The 19,520-nt window shown below is 43.7% G+C and overlaps 1 protein-coding gene across 1 annotated transcript in view; it reads right to left on the reverse strand.

Moving 5' to 3' along the window:
• ZNF207 (zinc finger protein 207) overlaps nt 1-19,520 on the reverse strand; it is an 821,234-nt gene that overhangs the window by 690,624 nt on the left and 111,090 nt on the right. The gene's annotated exons all lie outside the window — the stretch shown is intronic.

Consider the following 19,520-nt stretch of genomic DNA (forward strand, 5'->3'; position numbering starts at 1 on the left):
CCCAAAAGTGCAGTCAGTTGATAAGTGCTTGGAGATTTTAGAAGGAAGTCATTGAGACAGTTTACCATAGGGGGAGTCTTATTATTCCCAGATTTGGAAGTGGACGCCCCCCACTGCTTAGTTCTGTGTGTCCCCTGGGACTGAAACCTGGGGTTTTTGCTGTGTCTGTGTTTGGCTTGAGAAGACCTGGAAGGGGCTGGAAAAGACCAATTCTTAGAAGGCCAGTGCCTACTAAATCTAGGAGGCTGAACTTGTAAAAAAATTTTTTTAACAGTTTGCATAGATTTAGCTTTATCTTCCATCTTTTTAAGAACTTCCTCAGCCTTGTTGCCAAACAGGCGGCCCTGATTTAAAGGAACATCCAACAATTTAGCTTTAACATGATCAGGCAAAGATTGCTCCTTAAGCCAAGCATGCCTTCTGAGCACAGACCCAGTAACAGCAGCCCTGCAAGAGGCCTCTAATGAATCAAAACCACACTGCAAAGTGTGTTTTCCGACTTGTTCAGCAGAATGCATTAAATCCTGTAATTCTTCATTTTCCACACAGTCGGGAATCAACATCATTTTCTGTTTAAGCAGTCCAATAACATGTTGCTGATACTTCAACATATGAAACTGGCAGTTTAAAGCCCTAATGGCCAAGGCTGCAGAAGTATAAACCATCTTACCCCATTTATCCATCGCCCTGGAGTCTCTATCAGAAGGGGTAGGATTTTTAGCAGTAGAAGCCTTAATGCCCCTGGGCCCCTGTGAAATAGTCTCTGGATCTGCAATAGAATTTTTAAAAAGGAACCTGTGGGACTCCGGGACCCTATAGTATCTGTCAGGTTTTCTGGGAGCAGGAGGCAGGGAATCAGGGGCCAAGCTAGACTCCGAAAAAGCATCATCAACAATGTCTAGTACAGGAGGAATAGCTAAAGGCCTATGCTGAGGTAGGAGAAAGAAATCCCTTAGCCTTTTTTTTGAATCAGAAAAATCCTGGCTTTCACAGTGGAAATGCTCCTTTAGAGTATGTAAGGTTTCCCCAAAAGAAAAATCCTCAGGAGGGGAAACAGAGGGAATGGAGTCCTCTGCATCAGAATCTTCATAAGTAGATTAGGGCAAATCCAGATCATCAGAAGAAGCAGAAACAGAATGCTGATCAGAAGCTTCATAATCAACTTCAGTCCTAGGCCTCCTAGAAAAAGGGAGGGGGAGAGGGTTGGCTACCCCTGATTAGAGTTATTAGATCTTCAGCCATTCTTATTTGATTTTAGGCACAGAGGCCTGGGCGTCGTTTTTTAGGCATGGATCGAGATTTCGACCCAAATAAAGAAGGAGGTGTCGGTTTAATATGCAAGTCTGTAGGCCTGAATACACCCTCAGAAGCCAGTGCCTGCACAGCAGCTACCCATCCAAGGAAGAGACATCCGCAGGTTCCATAGTTGAAGCATCTCACGGTACACCGGACTCCAAATGGGTCTCAGTAGAGACCTGCGAATCAGAAGAAGCAGATATCAGGGGCTGCGAAAGCGCCTCACTGAGTACCGGCGAACTGGCGACTGGCTTAGGAAAAGCGCCGTCGTCAGTTTTGGACCTCGGCGGCCTGTCTCTGTCTTTATCTTTGCATTTTTTCGGAATCCTGGTAGTCGGATGGCTAGCCGACGATATTTCCGGATAACTAGACTAAGAACCGAAATACTTAGAGGCGAAAATATATCGACAACGGGTACTGCGCTGATTAAATAAAGCACAAAAACGACAGCAAGGTACATCGTGGTCAGGGCCTAGGCAAGGAATACAGTATGAATGAAAATCTTTACGAGGTATTTGCTTTCCACAAGTAATGCAATTATTAACTTTTACTGACATCGGTAAGGAGCAAGAAAAAGTTTCCCTAACGGGGTACTTAGCTTTAGTTGAAGACTTCGGTTCTGAAACTCGAAAACAAAAATTTCAGGAGTCTGACGACTGGCACTTGCGAACTGCTTCTGCTTCGGGCACCGCACTGCAAAAAAGACTAATGTAATGGCATCAGCTGCACGTTTTATACCCCTGACGACCTGACATCATGGAAAAAGGGACAGCAACCGACGCAGGACATAAGACTTTGTTAATCAGGCCAACGGAGGGCTACCTGAAAGCAGATAACCCAAATGTAATGACTGCAACAGTGAAACATGAAGAACATCCAGCAGTTGTTCAGAATTCCTGAGAGGTTTAGTCCTGTCCAAATATAATCTAAGTTGCCTGTGCACATCTAAGGAGTGCAGAATTCTCTCCCTCTTGTTCTGTGGATTAGAAAAAAAGGTTGGCAAATGAATGGACTGATTAAGGGCCACAATGAACACCAACCTGGGCATAAAGGAGGGATTGGTCCTGAAAGACACCCTATCCGCATGAAAAATGATGAAAGGCTCCACTGCCATAAGGGCCTGTAATTCAGTTACCCTTCTAGCTGAAGTGATGGCTAAAAGAAAGGCTGTTTTCCAAGAAAGGAATTTCAACTCTGCATTTGCAGCTGGCTCAAAAGGAGGTAGAGTGAGTTTTTCCAAAACAAAGTTAAGGTCCCAGGCTGGAGTAGATGCTCTCCTGAGTGGTCTTAAGTTTTTTGCCCCTCTGAGGAACTGCTTCAGCAGTGGATGAGAGAAAAGGGGTGGTTCTGTGTTGTAATGAGCTGAAATGGCTGAGGCATGAATTTTGATGCAGGAAAAGGAAAGGCCCTTCTGCAGCATCTCAGTTAAGTATTGAAGAATCTGAGGTAAATTGGGTGCTGCTGTGTCCATTCCCTGAGTCTGGTTCCAGGAACAGAATCTTTTCCATTTTTCAGCATAGTATTTTCTAGTACTAAGCCTCTTTGCCTCCAGAATGACATCCAACACTTGCTTACTGAGGGATGGTAACGGAGAGATCAGGTAATTAGCCAGGCTGCCAGGTTCAGGGTTTGAAGCTGTGGGTGCAGAATCTGGCCCTCCTGCTGTGACAGCAGGACAGGAGTCTGAGGCAGGTGCCATGGTGCTAGCAGTGACACACTGCGCAAAAGGGGGCACCAGTGTTGGCGTGGCCATTCTGGTTCAATCAGTATCGTTCCTGATTTGTCCTGTTTGATCTTTAGTATTACCTTGGAGAGGAGAGGCAGAGGGGGAAGGCATAAACTGACAAGTTTTTCCAGGTGAAGGACAGGGTATCCACTTTCCAAGTTTGTGGGGAGTCCTTGTGCAGAATGTTTTCAATTGGTAGTTCTAGGGTGAGGCAAATAGGTCTATATCTGGGCTCCCCAATTTGTTTCCAACATGCTGAATATCTTTTGTTTCCAGTTTCCACTCATGTGGGTCCATGAGATTTCTGCTTAGATCGTCTGCCACCGTGTTTAGCTTTCCTGGCAGGAACAGAGCCTGTAGGTGCACTTGGTAGCTCAAGGCTGTGTTCCACAGAGCCATGGCTAGTCTGCAGAGAGGGTATAAGTGGGTTCCCCCCTGCTTGTGTACGTACCACATAACAGTGGTGGTGTCCGTCTTTACCATTAAATGTCCTGGAAGGATGAGGTCCTTGAAGGCTGTCAGGGCATTCTGTACAGCTAACATTTCTTTCTGACTGATGTGCAGGTGCATTTGACTTGGGTTCCATTTGCCCTGAACGCACTTCCCTGCCAAGTGAGCTCCCCAAGCATAGTCTGATGAGTCTTTTGATAGGGTTTGGGCAGCAGGGGATAGAGTGAATGGCAGCCCCTTGTTTTGGTGACAGAGTTCCTTTGGTGGGCAGACGCCTATCTGTAGACAAGGAATGACAGGAAGCATTGCTTCAAGATCCTGAGAATGTTGACACCATAGGCATTTTAGATACCATTGTAGTTTCCTCATATGCAGTCTTGCATATAGAATTAGTAGAATGCAGGCGGCCATGAACCCAGGCCTTGCAGTATTTTCCTTGCAGACAGCTTGGTCTTTGTGGCCAGTAGTTTGAAGTAGGCTGTCAAATGAACTTGTTTTTCTGGCGTGAGAAAAGCCATCCGGGAAGTTGTGTTCAAGCTTGCTCCCAGAAATACAATTTGTGTACAGGGTACAAGATGCGATTTCTTTTTGTTTATAGTGTACCCCAAGGAAGTTAGCAATTTCTGTACAAACACCAGATGATTCAATAGTATGTCCTGGTCTTCTGCCTGAATTAGGCAATCGTCCAGGTATAGATACATTTGGATACTACTTTGCCTGAAAAATGCAATGACTGGAGCTAGGCACTTTGTGAATATCCTGGGAGTAGTAGATAAGCCAAATGGCAGTGCAGAGAACTGATAGTGCATGTATCCAGCTTTGAAGCATAGGTACCTTCTGCAGGATTACCTTACTGGAATGTGCAGGTAAGCTTCCTTTAAATCCAGTGTTGCCAACCAGGCCTCTCTGCCTAGCATAGGAAGCAGTTGGTGAAGAGTTAGCATCTTGAATTTTGGAATCTCCAAAAATGTGTTTAGGATAGAGAAGTCCAGTATAGGATGCCAGGAGTGGTCTTTTCTGGGAACCAAAAAAAGTCTTGAGTAAAACTTTGTCCCCATTCCTCTTCTGGAACAGGTTGAACAGCCATTAAGCTTGAGAGAGGAAGGATTTGCTTTTGAGCCTCCGCCCACTGATTTGGGGATAAGTCTGGCCAACCGTTTGGGGTTGGTAAGGAGTGAAAGTGGAATCTGTATCCTTGGTAAACTACATTTAAAAAGTACAGTTGCGTACACTTACCATAAATATAGATGTTATATTCACTGTTGCAGTCATCACATTTGGGTTATCTGTTGCAGTAGCCCTCAGTCAGCCTGATTATCAAAGTCTTGGGTCCTGCGTCGGTTGCTGTCTCATCTTCCGTGACGCTGACGTCAGGGGTATAAAGCATGCAGCAGACGCCATTACATCAGTTTTTCTTGCCCCAGATGTCAGGTGCCCCCTATATTTAAAATATATATAGGATGTATCACCCTTGGAGAGGAGTAAACATACAAGGGTATGAAAGTTTTACTCAAGACATTTTTTGGTTCCCAGAAAAGACAACTCCTGGCATCCTATACTGGACTTCTCTATCCTAAACACATTTTTGGTGATTCCAATATATAATTTATATATATATATATATATATATATATATATATATATATATATATATATATATTTCCAACCAAAAAACTTTTAAGCATAGTAAAGGAGAGTAGAGGTACAGCCAAAAGAAGTCAGGGAGCTGGAGGGAGGGTAACCAGAACTGCAACAGTGAATACACTCGAACATCTACATTTACGGTAAGTGTAACAACTGTACTATGTTCTTCGTGTTTCACTGTTGCAGTCATCACATTTGGGTAGATTCGCTAAGGATGGGAGGAGGAATTTAGATAGCATTAGGATCAGCTATAAGGCCCTGCAAGACTGCAGTGGCAAAGCCAGCTCTGGATTTAGAGAAAATTGGCAAATGGTAATGCTTGGTGAAAGTATGTTCAGAACTACAGGTAGTAGCTTTTAGGATGTCCCTGGTAGGGACACCTCTGAGAAAACTAGTAAATGGTAGACCAAACCAGCTCCAGGACAAACAAAAGCTTTATTGGACAAAACACTCAAGACAGCAAAAACGAACAGTAAAACTAGCAGTCTGTAAATAAAAATTCACTTCGCGCTTTCACCCATCGTAACACTGGGCATCATCAGAGTGGAAAATACAATTAAAAATTCAGCTCTTAAATTCACTCAGAGACACATGCCCCCTAAATGAAACCAATCACAGATCTAAAACAATTAAGCAAAAACTATGCAGGTAATAAAATTAAATATATTCTTTAAGAACATAAATGTAAATAAATTAAGAACATAGATATTTACTTATAAATAACAACAAATACTTTGTACGTTCAAACAATAATCTAAACTATGTCACATTGTGTAATAAAAACATTTAAGACTAACATTCAATACAAAATCCAACTACCTAGTGAAACCCTTTTTTTTAAAAAATACTAGCTAATCTTGACATGTTTAATAATTGCCTTCAAAAACATAGTAGCTTCCATACAGTCAAACGTAGTTTAATTGTGGATTTAACAGAAATAACATTGTCAAAAAATTGTGTCATGTTTGAAGGTGAACTCTATAAGCAGGTTACAGGTTTAGCCATGGGTGCCAGATGTGCACCAGTTTACATCAACCTGGTGTTGGCTGATTGGGAGAGACAGTTGGTGTTCACCTCTGATTATATGCACAAGGTAATACTATACCTGCGTTACCTTGATGACATATTGATTTTTTTGGAGGGGGACAGTGGTGGAAGAAATCCAGGATTTTATTACCTATTTGGGTACAACTACATCTTTTTTAAAATTTACCCACAGGATACATGGTGAAAGTCGTGATTTTCTTGATATACTATTGTATAAAGAAAAAGATGAAGCCACCCTAAAATCTAGCATATACCGAAAAAAGACATACTCTAACTCTTTTCTGCATTTTCAGAGTTGCCACCCTTTCTTTCAAAAAAGGAATACTATGAAAGGAAAAATGGTCAGGTTGTCGAGACTTATTAGTGACAACCGTTTTGAAATTGAATCAAAACTGGTGGACATGTTGATTGAGAGAGGTTACCCGCATGACATATTGATGAAAATACGGTTTGAGATAGAGATGAAAAGACACTCCGTCTTTAAACCAGTATTAACTGGAGGCATAGTTAAAGACACTAGGGAAGACGCTACTAACATTGACAAAATTAATGATGACTTTGAAGGAAATAAGAGACGGGCCATGATTTTACCATGCAATGACGTTGCTGGACAAATTAAGACTATTATATTTGACACATGGCGTAGTGTTCTTAAAAATGACATCAGAACTATTGTGAGTGAAACACCAGTTTTCACTTACATTAGAGGTAAGAACTTGAAGGAATTGATGGAGATGGAAACTAACTTAGATTCATATAGGAACTCCAGAATGAGTACATGTAGTGTGTGCAGTACTTGTAAGTACATTAATAATGGTCCTTATGCAGTAGTGCATAACTTCAGTAGGACCATTAGATGTCCAGGGTACTGCAATTGTAACACCAAAATGGTGGTGTACATTGCTGCATGTCTTAGCTGTCCTACTTTCTATGTTGGAAAAACTATTACAAAATTAAGACTCAGAATTTTGGAGCATGTAAGAGACATTAGGAACAAAAGATCAACTAATGCTCTTTTCACACACAGTCAGAGTTGCACCAATTTTAAAAAATTTATATTTTTTTGTGGTCGACAGAATCCCACAGAACGATAGAGGCAGTGATGCCAAGACTTTATTGGACGTTAAGGAGTGTTTGTGGCAGCTTATGTTAGATGCATCTAAGTCACCAGGGATTAATGACCATATTTCATTGTGCAGTATTTGAAAACACAGGTCCTACTGTATTTAATATGATAGTTTTAATTTATTTAAAATACTTAATTGTTGAATAATGATGTATTAATTTATGATTAGCAAGTATTTTTTTAAAAAAGGGGTTCACTTGGTAGTTGTATTTTGTATTGAATGTTAATCTTAAATGTTTTTATTATACAACGTGATATAGTTTACATTATTGTTTGAACGTACAAAGTATTTGTTATTTATAAGTAAATATTTATGTTCTTAATTTATTTACATTTATATTCTTAAAGAATATATTTATTTAATTTTATTACCTGCATAGTTTTTGCTTAATTACTTTAGATCTGTGATCGGTTTCATTTAGGGGGCATGTGTCTGAGTGAATTTAAGAGCTGAATTTTTAATTGTATTTTCCACTCTGATGATGCCCAAGTGTTACGATGGGTGAAAGCGCTAAGTGAATTTTTATTTACAGACTGCTAGTTTTACTGTTCGTTTTTGCTGTCTCGAGTGTTTTGTCCAATAAAGCCTTTGTTTGTCCTGGAGCTGGTTTTGTCTACCATTTACTAGTTTACACGATTGCCCTTGACACCTCGGAGAAAGGCTGCAGAGGTAGATGCAGCCCGGGTAGAATGGGGACTAATACCCTGTGGGATAGGTTTTCCATGGTGCTTATAGCAGATATGAATGCAATGGCCTATCCATTTAGAAATGGTTTGTTTTGAAATAGCCCTCCCCTCTGACCCTGCAGCAAATGCCACCAGCAGTTGTTCAGATTTCCTTTGAGGTTTAGTCCTGTCCAAGTACAATCTAAGTTGTCTGTGCACATCTAAGGAGTGCAGTATGCATTCCCCTTTGTTCTGTGGATTATAAAAGAAGGTTGGCAAAGGAATTGACTGTTTAAGAGCCACACTGGATACCACCTTGGGCATGAAGGAGAGATTGGTCTTGAGGGACACCCTGTCTGCATGAAAGATGATGAAAGGCTCCACTGCCATAAGGGCCTGTAATTCAGATACCCTTCTTGATGAAGTGATTGCTAAAAGAAAGGCTGTTTGCCAAGAAAGGAATTTCAACTCTGCATTTGCAGCTGTCTCAAAAGGAGGTAGAGTGAGTTTTTTCCAATACAAAGTTAAGGTCCCAGGCTGGAGTTGGGGCTCTCCTGGGTGGTCTTAAGTTTTTCTCCCCACTGAGGAACTGCTTGAGCAGTGGATGAGAGAAGAGGGTGGTTCTGCGTTGTAATGAGCTGAAATGGCCGAGGCGTGAATTTTGATGGAGGAAAAAGAAAGGCCCTTGTGAAGCATCTCAGTTAAGTATTGAAGAATCTGGGGTAAGGTGGGTGCTGCTGTGCCCATCCCTTGAGTTTGGTTCCAGGCACAGAATCTTTTCCATTTTTCAGCATAAGATTTTCTAGTACTCTGCCTCCTTGCCTCCAAAATGATATCCAACACTTGTTTACTGAGGGATGGTAATGGAGAGATTAGGTAATTAGCCAGGCTGCCAGGTTCAGGGTTTGAAGATGAGGGTGCAGAATCTGGCTCTCCTGCTGTGACAGCAGGGTAGGGGTCTGAGGCAGGTGCCATGGAGCCAGCAGTGGCACACTGCGCAAGAGGGGGGTACCAGTGTTGGTGGGCCAATCTGGGGCAATCAGTATCGTCCTTGGTTTGTCCCATTTGATCTTTAGTAGTACTTTGGAGAGGAGAGGCAGAGGGGGAAAGGCATAAACTGACAGATTTTTCCAGCTGAAGGACAGAGCATCTACTTTCCAAGCTTGTTTGTGGGCAGTCCTTGTGCAGAATTTGCCCAACTGGTAGTTTTGGGGAGAGGCAAAAAGGTCTATATATGGGCTCCCCCATTTGTTTATCAACATGTTGAAAGTCTTTGGTTCCAGTTTCCACTCATGTGGGTCCATGAGATTTCTGCTTAGTTTCTCTGCCAGTGCATTTAGTTTTCCCGGAAGGAATTGAGCTTGCAGATGCACTTTGTGGCTCAAGGCTGTGTTCCATAGAGCCATGGCTAGTTTGCAGAGGGGGTAAGAATGGGTACCTCCCCTGCTTGTTTATGTACCACATAACAGTGGTGTTTTCCGTCTTTACCATTAATTGCCCAGGAAGAATGTGGTCCTTGAAGGCTGTCTGAGCACTCTGTACAGCTAACATTTCTTTTCGATTGATATGCAGGTGCATTTGACTTGGGTTCCATTTTCCCTGAATGCATTTCCCTGCCAGATGAGCCCCCCCATGCATAGTCTGATGCATCTGCTAGGGTTTGGGCGGCAGGGGGTAGAGGGAATGGCAGTCCCTTGTTTTGGTGGCAAGCCTCTGCCCACGAAAGGAATTCTAACCGTAGGCAAGGTATGATAGGAATCATTGCTTCTAGATCCGGAGAATGCTGACACTATAGGCTTTTTAAATACCACTGTAGTTTCCTCGTATGCAGTCTTGCATATGGAATTAGTAGAATGCAGGAGGCCATGAAGCCCAAGGCTTGCAGTATTTGCTTTGCAGATAACAGGGTCTTTGTGGCCATTAGTTTGAAGCAAGTTGTCAAATAAATTTGTTTCTCTGGCGTAAGGAAAGCCATCTGGGAAGTAGTGTTCAAGCTTGCTCCCAGGAATATAATTTGTTGACAGGGTACCAGATGTTATTTCTTTTCGTTTACAGTGTACCCTAGAGAAGTTAGCACCTTTTGTACAAATGCCAGATGATTCAAAAGTATGACCTGGCTTTCTGCCTGAATTAGACAATCGTCCAGGTATGGGTATATCTGAATATTTCTTTGCCTGCAAAATGCAATGACTGGAGCTCGGCACTTTGGCTTATCCTCTACGCCCAGGGTATTCACAAAGGGCAGTGCAGAGAACTAATAGTGCATGTAGCCTGCTTTGAAGCTTAGGTATCTTCTGCAAGATTCCCTGATTGGGATGTGCAGGTAAGGCTTCCTTTAAATCCAGTGCTGACAACCAGGCATGTTTGCCGAGCATAGGAAGCAACTGGTGAAGAGTTAGCATCTTGAATTTTGAAATCACCAAAAAAGGTGTTTTAAGATATAAAGGTCCAGGATAGGACACCATGAATGGTCTTTTCTGGGTACCAGGAAAAGTCTGGAGTAGAAACCTTGTCCCTTTCCCTCTTCTGGCACAGTCTGAATAGCCTTAATGCTTGAGAGAGAGAGAGAGAGAGAGTACTTGTTTTTGAGCCTCTGCCCCACTGATTTGGGGGTAGATATGGCCAACCGTTTGGGGTTGGTAACGTGTGGAAGTGAAATCTGTATCCTTGGGAAACTATATTTAAAACCCATTTGTCCTGGGTAATGAGTAAAGTACAGTTTTGTACCTACCATAAATGTAGATATTCGAGTGTTCACCTTGCTGCAGTCATCACACTTGGGTTATCCTGTCATCAGGCGGTCCCAAAGTCGGACGGAATTCCAAAGTCTTGGTCTGGTGTCAGTTGCTGTCGCCTCTTCCCTCACGTCAGTGCGCCAGGGGTATATATAATGCAACAGACGTCATTTTCTTCAGTTTTTCTTGCCCCAGATGTCAGGTGCCCCCAAAAAGGTGGTCAGTAATTAGTACCAAAAGGAGTAACCACAGCACAAACACAAAATCCCTTCAGCTATAAGCAAATACATCAGTAAGGCATAGAAGAGATTTAGCCAGTAGATCAGAGGGGATGGAGGGGGGGTAACCTGGACTGCAGCAGGGTGAACACTCGAACATCTACATTTATGGTAGGTACAAAACTGTACTATGTTCATCGTGTTACCCTGCTGCAGTCATCACACTTGGATTGAATCCCAAAGCTAAGGTAGGAGGGAGGTATCATAGAGGGTTAGTGGAGGCTATAAGGCCCTACAGAACTGCAGTGGCGAAGCCCTCCCTGGACTTTGAGTAAAGAGGTAAGTGATAGTGTTTGGTAAAGGTGTGTACTGAACTCCAAGTTGCAGCTTCTAAAATTTCCTTGGTTGGAACCCCCCTGAGAAAGGCTGTAGAGGTAGCTGTTGCCCTGGTAGAGTGGGATCTAATGGAAGCAGGAACTGGTTTCCCATGATGGGTATAGCAGAAACGTATGCAATGAGCTATCCATTTAGAAATGGTTTGCTTTGATATAGCCTTCCCTTGAGAAACTGTAGCATAGGATACAAAGAGCTGGTCAGATTTTCTGAAAGCCTTAGTTTTGTCCAAATAGTAACGAAGCTGCCTGTGAATGTCCAAGGAATGCAGGAGTCTCTCACCTTTGTTCTGTGGATTGGGGAAGAAGGTGGGTAAGTGGATGGTTTGATTTAAAGCTACACTGGAAACCACCTTAGGCATAAAAAAAGGATTAGTTCGTAGAGAAACTCTGTCTTGATGAAAAATGAGGAAAGGTTCCACTGCCATTAGTGCCTGTAGCTCTGAGACTCTTCTAGCTGAAGTTATTGCTAGGAGCAGGGCAGTCTTCCATGATAGGAACTGTAGATCTGCAGAGAAAGCTGGTTCAAAGGGAGGAAGCATTAGTTTTTCCAGAACAAAATTGAGGTCCCATGTTGGTGTAGGAGCTCTCCTGGGTGGTCTAATGTTTTTTGCCCCTCTGAGGAACTGCCTTAGAAGAGGATGTGAAAATAAAGATGGATCCGTGTTGTAGTGAGCTGAAATAGCCGAAGCATGGATTTTAATTGAGGAAAGGGAAAGTCTTGTGCAACATCTCAGCTAAATAAATACTGTAGAATGTGAGGCATGTGAGGCTGAATTGTGACTTGGCCTTTAGCTTGGTTCCAGGCACAAAACCTTTTCCATTTGTCCAAATAAGCCTTTCTGGTGCTTGGCCTCCTGGCTTCCAGAATAACATCCAGAACTGCTTGTGAAAGAGGTGCTGGTTGGATGTTTAGATGATCTGCCATGCAGCCAGATTTAAAGTTTTGAGCTGGTTGTGAAGAATCGGATTGTTTTGTTGTGTGAGCAAATGGGGGATTTGAGGCAATATCCATGGTGGGCTGTGGGCCATATTTTTCAATAGCAGATACCAGTGCTGGCGTGGCCAGTCTGGGGCTAAGAGAATCAGTCGTGGTCTCTCCTTTTTGACTTTCAATAGACCCTTTGTGAAGAGAGGCAATGGAGGGAAGGCATATACTGTCAGGTTTTTCCAAATGAAAGAGAGTCAGTCCACTGTCCAAGCTTGATGGTGAAATGTCCTTGTACAAAATTTTGTCAGTTGATAGTTTTGAGGACTGGCAAACAGGTCTATGTCTGGAAGGCCCCATTTTTGAGTTATCATTGCAAATATTTGGGGATCTAGTTTCCACTCGTGGGGATCCTTAATGTTTCTGCTGAGGTCGTCTGCCAATGTGTTCTTCTGTCCTGGCAGGAATTGAGCTTGCAGCTGGACTTGGTAGGCCAGAGCTGTGTTCCATAAGGTCATTGCTTGCCTGCATAGAGGGTAAGAATGTGTACCCCCTTGTTTATGTACCACATTACTGTGGTGTTGTCAGTCTTTATTGCAAGTTATCCTGGATGTAACAGATCCTTGAAGGCTGTCAGAGCTTTCGGTACAGCTAGCATCTCTTTGATTTATGTGCAGATTTCTTTGATCTGCAGTCCATAGGCCTTGAATGCATTGTCCTGCCATGTGTACCCCCCAGGCGTAGTCTGAAGCATCTGTTGTGATAGTTTGCCTGGCTGGGGGCAAGGTGAAAGGCTGACCCTTGTTGAGGTGACATGCCTGTGACCACAATAGAAATTCCTGTTGTAGGCAGGGAGTGAGAGATATCATTGTGTCCAAGCTGTGGCTGTGTTGAGACCATACGCTTTTTAGGTACCACTGTAATTTCCTCATATGCAGCTTTGCAAATGGTATTATTAGTATGCAAGATGCCATGAAGCCCAAAGCCTGCAGAATTTTTCTTGCAGTTAATTGGGTCTTTGTTGCCATTGTCTTGAAATACTGAGTCAGTTGTAGTTGCTTGCCTGGCGTAAGATAAGCCTTCTGGGCCGTTGTATTCAAGCTGGCACCCAGGAATGTCATTTTTTGTGAGGGTACCAGTTTTGACTTCTTTTCGTTTACTGTGTACCCCAGGCAGTTTAGTAGATGCTTTACAAAGGCCAGATGATGTAAGAGAATGTCTTTGCTTTCTGCTTGGATGAGGCAGTCGTCCAGGTATGGATATATTTGAATTCCTCTTTGTCTGCAGTATGCAATTACTGGTGCCAGGCATTTTGTGAAAACTCTGGGAGCAGTAGATAAGCCAAAGGGCAGTGCAGAGAATTGGTAATGGGTTGAACCTGCAATGAAACGGAGGTATCTTCTGCAACTTTGTCTGATATGGACATGCAGGTATGCCTCCTTGAGGTCCAACGTTACTAGCCATGCTTCCTTGCCCAACATGGGAAGTAGCTGCTGTAGTGTTAGCATCTTGAATTTGGGTACTTGTAAGTAAGTGTTTAGAATTGAAAGGTCCAGAATTGGTCTCCAGGCATTGTCCTTTCTGGTCACTAGAAAGAGTCTTGAATAAAATCCTTGGCCTTGCTCTCGAGCAGGTACCAGTTGAATGGCTCTCATATCCATGAGAGCTGTAATTTGCTTTTGTGCCTCTGCCCATTGATTTTGTGGCAGGTTTGGCATTCCTCTTTTCATTGGCAAGGTGTGAAAGTGGAATCTGTATCCTCGTAAAATTATGTCTAGGATCCATTTGTCCTTTGTGACAATGTGCCCGTTTTCTGCAAAAAGTGCGAGTTTCCCCCTCAAGGGGGCTGCCAAGAGAGTATTGCTTGACCAGATGAGGTGCAAGTCATTGAGTTTGCATTCTGGTGGTTTGAGACCTGTCTTCTCCCTTCTGTGTTGTAGAGCCCCATTGGCGAGGTTTATACTGGGCTTGTGGTTGTCCTCTGCCTCTTGGGCGTCTGTATTTACCCCTCTGTGGTCTGTCAGTGGCTGGAAAGGACCAATTTTTTGTTGGCCAGTTTCTGCTGAAGCGAGGGGGTTGTACTTGTAGGAAATCTTTGACTGTCTGCATAGATTTTGCCTCATCTTCCATTTTCTTTAAAACTTCTTCTGCTTTAACTCCAAAAAGAACCTCTTGCTGTAAGGGAGCATCTAGTAGTTTTGCTTTAACATGATCAGGCAGAGTTTGTTCCTTTAACCAAGCATGCCTACGTATAACAGACCCAGTGACAACTGCTCTGCAGGAGGCCTCCAAAGAATCAAACCCACATTGTAAGGTATGTTTGCCCACCTGCTCAGTGGCATGCAACAGATCCTGTACTTCTTTCAATTCAGATTGTTGAGGGAGAGAGGTTATTCTTTGCTTTAACTGAGAGATTAGAAATTGCCGATACTTAAGCATGTGAAATTGACAATTCAGTGCCCTCATAGCTAGTGTGGCTGAGGTGTAAACCTTTTTCCCCCCATCTGTCTAGTGCTCTGGAATCCCTCTCAGAAGGTACTGGGTTTTTAGCCATAGAAGCCTTAGCCCCCTTGGGACCCTGTGAGATAGTCTCTGGGTCAGCTACAGGGCTTTTGTTACAGGGCTTTTGTAAAGAAATTTGTGGGAATCAGGCACTCTATAGTATCTGTCAGGCTTAGCCGGAGCAGGAGGTAGAGAGTCTGGGTTGAAACTGCATACTAAACAGACATCATCCACAATGTCCAAAACTGGTGGGATGGCAAGTGGTCTGTGTTGGGGGAGTAAAAGAAACTCTCTGAGCCTTTTCTTTGCATCAGAGTAGTCCTGACCTTCCCAGTGAAAATGTTCCCTCAGTGTGTAAAGTTTCCCCAAAGGAGTAGTCTTCAGGAGGAGAAGCTGAGGGAATAGAGTCCTCAGCATCAGAATCTTCATAAGGAGAGAAGGAGTAGTCTTGGTCCTCGGAGGAGTCTGAAGAAATGGACATTTGCTCAGAGGATGCATAATCTTCCTCTTGTCTAGGCCTTTTGTCAGGAGGGAGCTGGGAACCCCTGATTAAAGAAATCAAATCTTCAGCCATTTTGAGCATCTGTTTCTTAGGCATGAGGCCTTGAACAGGAGACTGAAGTGCAGTCCTTTTAGATTTAGAGGGAGTCTTTGACTTAAAAAAACGTTTTAATGGTGAGGGTCATCTGTCTGAAAATGCCTTCAGAAACCGATGGTGTTTCTGTAGTACCGACGTCTGTTGTAGCAAAGTCGTCGGAAGGGCCTGAAGTAAAAGGCTGCGTCGGCCTGGTACATTCAGTCAAAATTTCCGTAGCGGTCGCGGGTTCCAGATCTGCGGTAGTCAGGGGCTGCGTCGGAGCCTCACTGAGGACCGGAAACCGGATCGGCCGAGGCCTCGGAATCTGGCTTAGGCCTGGGCTGTTTGCCCTTATCCCTGCGTTTTTTGTGCACACCGGTAGTCTGTTGTAGTTAAATTTCCTACCAAAGTAGTGCCGTGCGAAATCAAAGCGTCTTTTAATAGTATGCTCATTAAACCTAGCACAAAACCGACAAGAAGTGACGTTGTGGTCCGGGCCTAGGCAAGGTATGCAATAAGAAAGAAAATCCTTATGGAGGTATTTGCTTCCCACAAGAAATACAATTGTTAACTTTTTCTGACATCGGTCTGAGGCAAGAAAAGTTTCCCCAACGGGGTACTTGGCTTTATAGAAGACTTTGGTCTGAAATTCGAATTAGAAAATCTCAGGAGTCGGCCGACCGGCACTTGCGAACTGCTTCTGCTTCGGGCACTGCGCGGCAAGAAAGACTGAAGAAAATGGCGTTGGTTGCATTATATATACCCCTGGCGCACTGACGTCAGGGAAGAGGAGATAGCAACCGACGCCGGACCAAGACTTTGGAATTCTGGCAGACTGCGGGACCGCCTGATAACAGGATAACCCAAGTGTGATGACTGCAGCAGAGTAACACGATGAACATCCAGTTTTTGGCCTGCAGAGCAATCTTTCCCCCTAAAGCAACAGTCAGTTGAGAAGTGCTTGGAAGTTTTAAAGTTAAGTCACTGAGACAGCTTACCATAGGGGGGAGTCTTACTACTCCCTGATTTGGAAGTGGGAGCCCCCCCCCCCCCTGCTTAGTCCTGTGCGTACCCTGGGACTGAAGCCTGGGTGTTCTGCTGGTTCTGGGTTTGGACTGGGAAGGGCTTGAAGAGGCAGAAAAGGACCAATTCTTAGAGGGCCAATGCCTATTAAATCGTGGAGGCTGTACTTGTAGGAAATCTTTAACCGTTTGCATAAATTTAACTTTTTCCCTCAACTTTTTAAGAACAACTTCTGCTTTGTTGCCAAAAAGGCGGCCTTGGTTTAAGGGAGCATCCAGTAATTTAGCTTTTACATGATCTGGCAAGTTTTGTTCCTTAAGCCAAGCATGCCTTCTAAGTACAGACCCAGTGACAGCTGCCCTGCAAGATGCTTTTAAAGCATCAAAACCACACTGCAAAGTATGTTTACCAACTTGTTCTGAGACTGCATTAAATCCTGTAATTCTTGGTGTTCAGTACAGTCAGGAATCAACATCATTTTCTGTTTAAGTAGCCTCATAACATGCTGCTGATATTTTTAACATAGGAAACTGGCAATTTAAATCCCCAATGGCCAAAGTAGCAGAAGTGTATACCTTCTTACCCCATCTGTCTAAGGCTCTAGAATCTCTATCAGAAGGGGTAGGATTTTTGGCAGCAGTAGCCTTAATGCCTTTTGGTCCTTGGGAAATGGTCTCTGGATCTGCAGAAGGATTCTTGAAGAGGAACTTGTGAGAGTCAGGTACTCTAATACAGGTCAGGTTTTCTGACAGCTGGAGGTAAAGTGTCTGGGTAAGGCTAGATTCCAAGAAAGCATCATCTACAATGTCCAGAAAAGGAGGGATAGCTAAAGGCTTGTGTTGAGGTAGGAGTAAGAATTCCCCAAGTCTCTTTTTGGAGTCAGAGTAATCCTGGCTTTCGCAGCAGAAATGCTCCCTAAGAGAGTGTACAAGGTTTCATCGAAAGAAAAATCTTCTGGAGGGGAAGCAGACAGAATGGAATCCTCTGCATCAGAATCCTCATAAGTAGATAAGGGTGAAATCCTGGTAATCAGAAGGGTCAGAAGAATCAGAAAGAAAATCAGTTTTAGGTCTCTTAGAAGGGGGAAGGCTGGCTTCCCCTAATTAAGGTAATGAGGTCTTCAGCCATTCTAAGCATTTGTTTTTTAGGCATATGGGCCTGAGCCTGCGGTTTGGTCGTCTGTTTTCTAGGCGTGGTGCTAGTTTCAGGTCTGGATGAAAACGATGGCGTCTGTTTAATATGAATGTCTGTAGGTCTGAATACACCCTCAGAAGCCGGTGCCTGCACAGCGGCTCCGGACCCATCCAAGGTAGAGACATCCACAGGTTCAATAGTCGAAGAAGCATCTCATGGCATACTGGACTCTGAATGGGTCTCAGTAGAGGCCTGCGAATCATAAGTAGCAGGTATTAGGGGCTGCAAAAGCGCCTCACTTGAGTACCGGCAGACTGGCAACTAGCTTAACGGAAGTGTCGTCGGCAGTTTTGGACCTATGCGGTCTGTGACTGTCTTTTTCCTTACATTTTTTCCGGAAGATCGGTAGTCGGATGGCTTGACGAAGCCATTTCGGAGTACACAGAACGAGTACGAAAGTAATTAGCTGTGAAAATAGCCCGGCGACTAATAGTTTGGGCGTTGAATAAGGCACAAAACCGACAACAAGGCCTGGGCCTTCCACAGGTAAGATAATTGTTAACTTTTACTGACTGTAGAGCAAGAAAAAGATCCCCAACGGGGTACTTCGCTTTTCTGAAGACTTCGGGTCTGAAACTCAAAAAAGTACAGTTGTGTACCTACCATAAATGTAGATGTTAGAATGTATTCACTGCTGCAGTCATTACTGCTGGGTTATCCTGCTAGCAGGCTACGCGCAGTCTGCCAGAATTCCAAAGTCTAGGTCCGGCGTCGGTTGATGTCACCTCTTCCCTGACGTCAGTGCGCCAGGGGTATAAAAGATGCAGCAGACGCCATTTTTCAGTTTTTCTTGCCCAAGATGTCAGGTGCCCCCAAACTGGTAGGCTAAAAAAATATGCCAATAATTATGCATGCAGTAAAATAAACATTTCCTTCATCTACAAGCAAATACACCACAAAGGTTGCATAAGATAGAGAAGTATAGGTAATTCCCAGCAAAGAAAAGGGGGATGGTGGGTGGGTAACCTGGACTGCATCCGTGAACACACTCTAACATCTACATTTATGGTAGGTACACAACTGTACTATGTTCATCGTGTTTCACTGTTGCAGTCATTACTCTTGGGTTGAATCCCAAAGCTGAGGTTGGGTGGCTGGGCCTAAATAGGATTACGAGAGGCTATAAGGCCCTGCAGAACTGCAGTGGCGAAGCCTGTTCTGGATTTAGAGTAGAGAGGTAAATGGTAGTGCTTTGTAAAAGTGTGCACTGAACTCCACTTTGCAGCCTCTAAAATGTCTTTGGCTGGTACTCCTCTGAGAACGGCTGCTGAAGTGGCTGCTGCCCTGGTAGAATGAGGCCTAATGCCCTTGGGCACTGATTTGCCATGTTGTGAGTAACAGAAACGAATGCAGTGGCCTATCCATTTTGAAATGGTCTGTTTTGAGATAGGCTTTCCTTGAGATCCTGCAGCATATGCCACTAAAAGTTGCTCAGTTTTTTTTTTTTTTTTTTTGAAGCTTTAGTTCTGTCCAAGTAGAAGCGTAGTTGTCTGTGCATGTCCAAAGAATGCAGAAGTCTCTCACCCTTACTCTGTGGGTTTGGATAAAAGGTACGCAAATGAATGGTTTGGTTAAGGGCCACACTGGACACTACCCTAGGCATAAATGTCGGGTTCGTCCTTAGAGAAACCCTGTCTAGATGGAAAATGGTGAAAGGTTCCACAGCCATGAGTGCTTGCATCTCTGAAACTTGTCTTGCAGAGGTTATTGCTAGGGGCACAGCTGTTTTCCAAGATAAAAACTTTATATCAGCTGCATTGGCTGGTTCAAAGGGCGGCAGTGTGAGTTTTTCCAAGACATAATTGAGGTCCCATGCAGGTATTGGGGCCCTCCTTGGAGGTCTTATGTTTTTGGCCCTCTGAGGTACTGCCTTAGCAAAGGATGGGAAAAAATAGGAGGTTCCATATTGTAATGAGCTGAAATGGCAGAGGCATGAATTTTAATTGATGAAAAGGATAGGCCTTTGTCCAGCATCTCAGTTAGGTATTGTAAAATC

The sequence above is a fragment of the Protopterus annectens genome, chromosome 4.part1 (assembly GCF_019279795.1).
Source record: "Protopterus annectens isolate FY-2018-M chromosome 4.part1, PAN1.0, whole genome shotgun sequence".
NCBI classification, from domain to species: Eukaryota; Metazoa; Chordata; order Ceratodontiformes; family Protopteridae; genus Protopterus; species Protopterus annectens.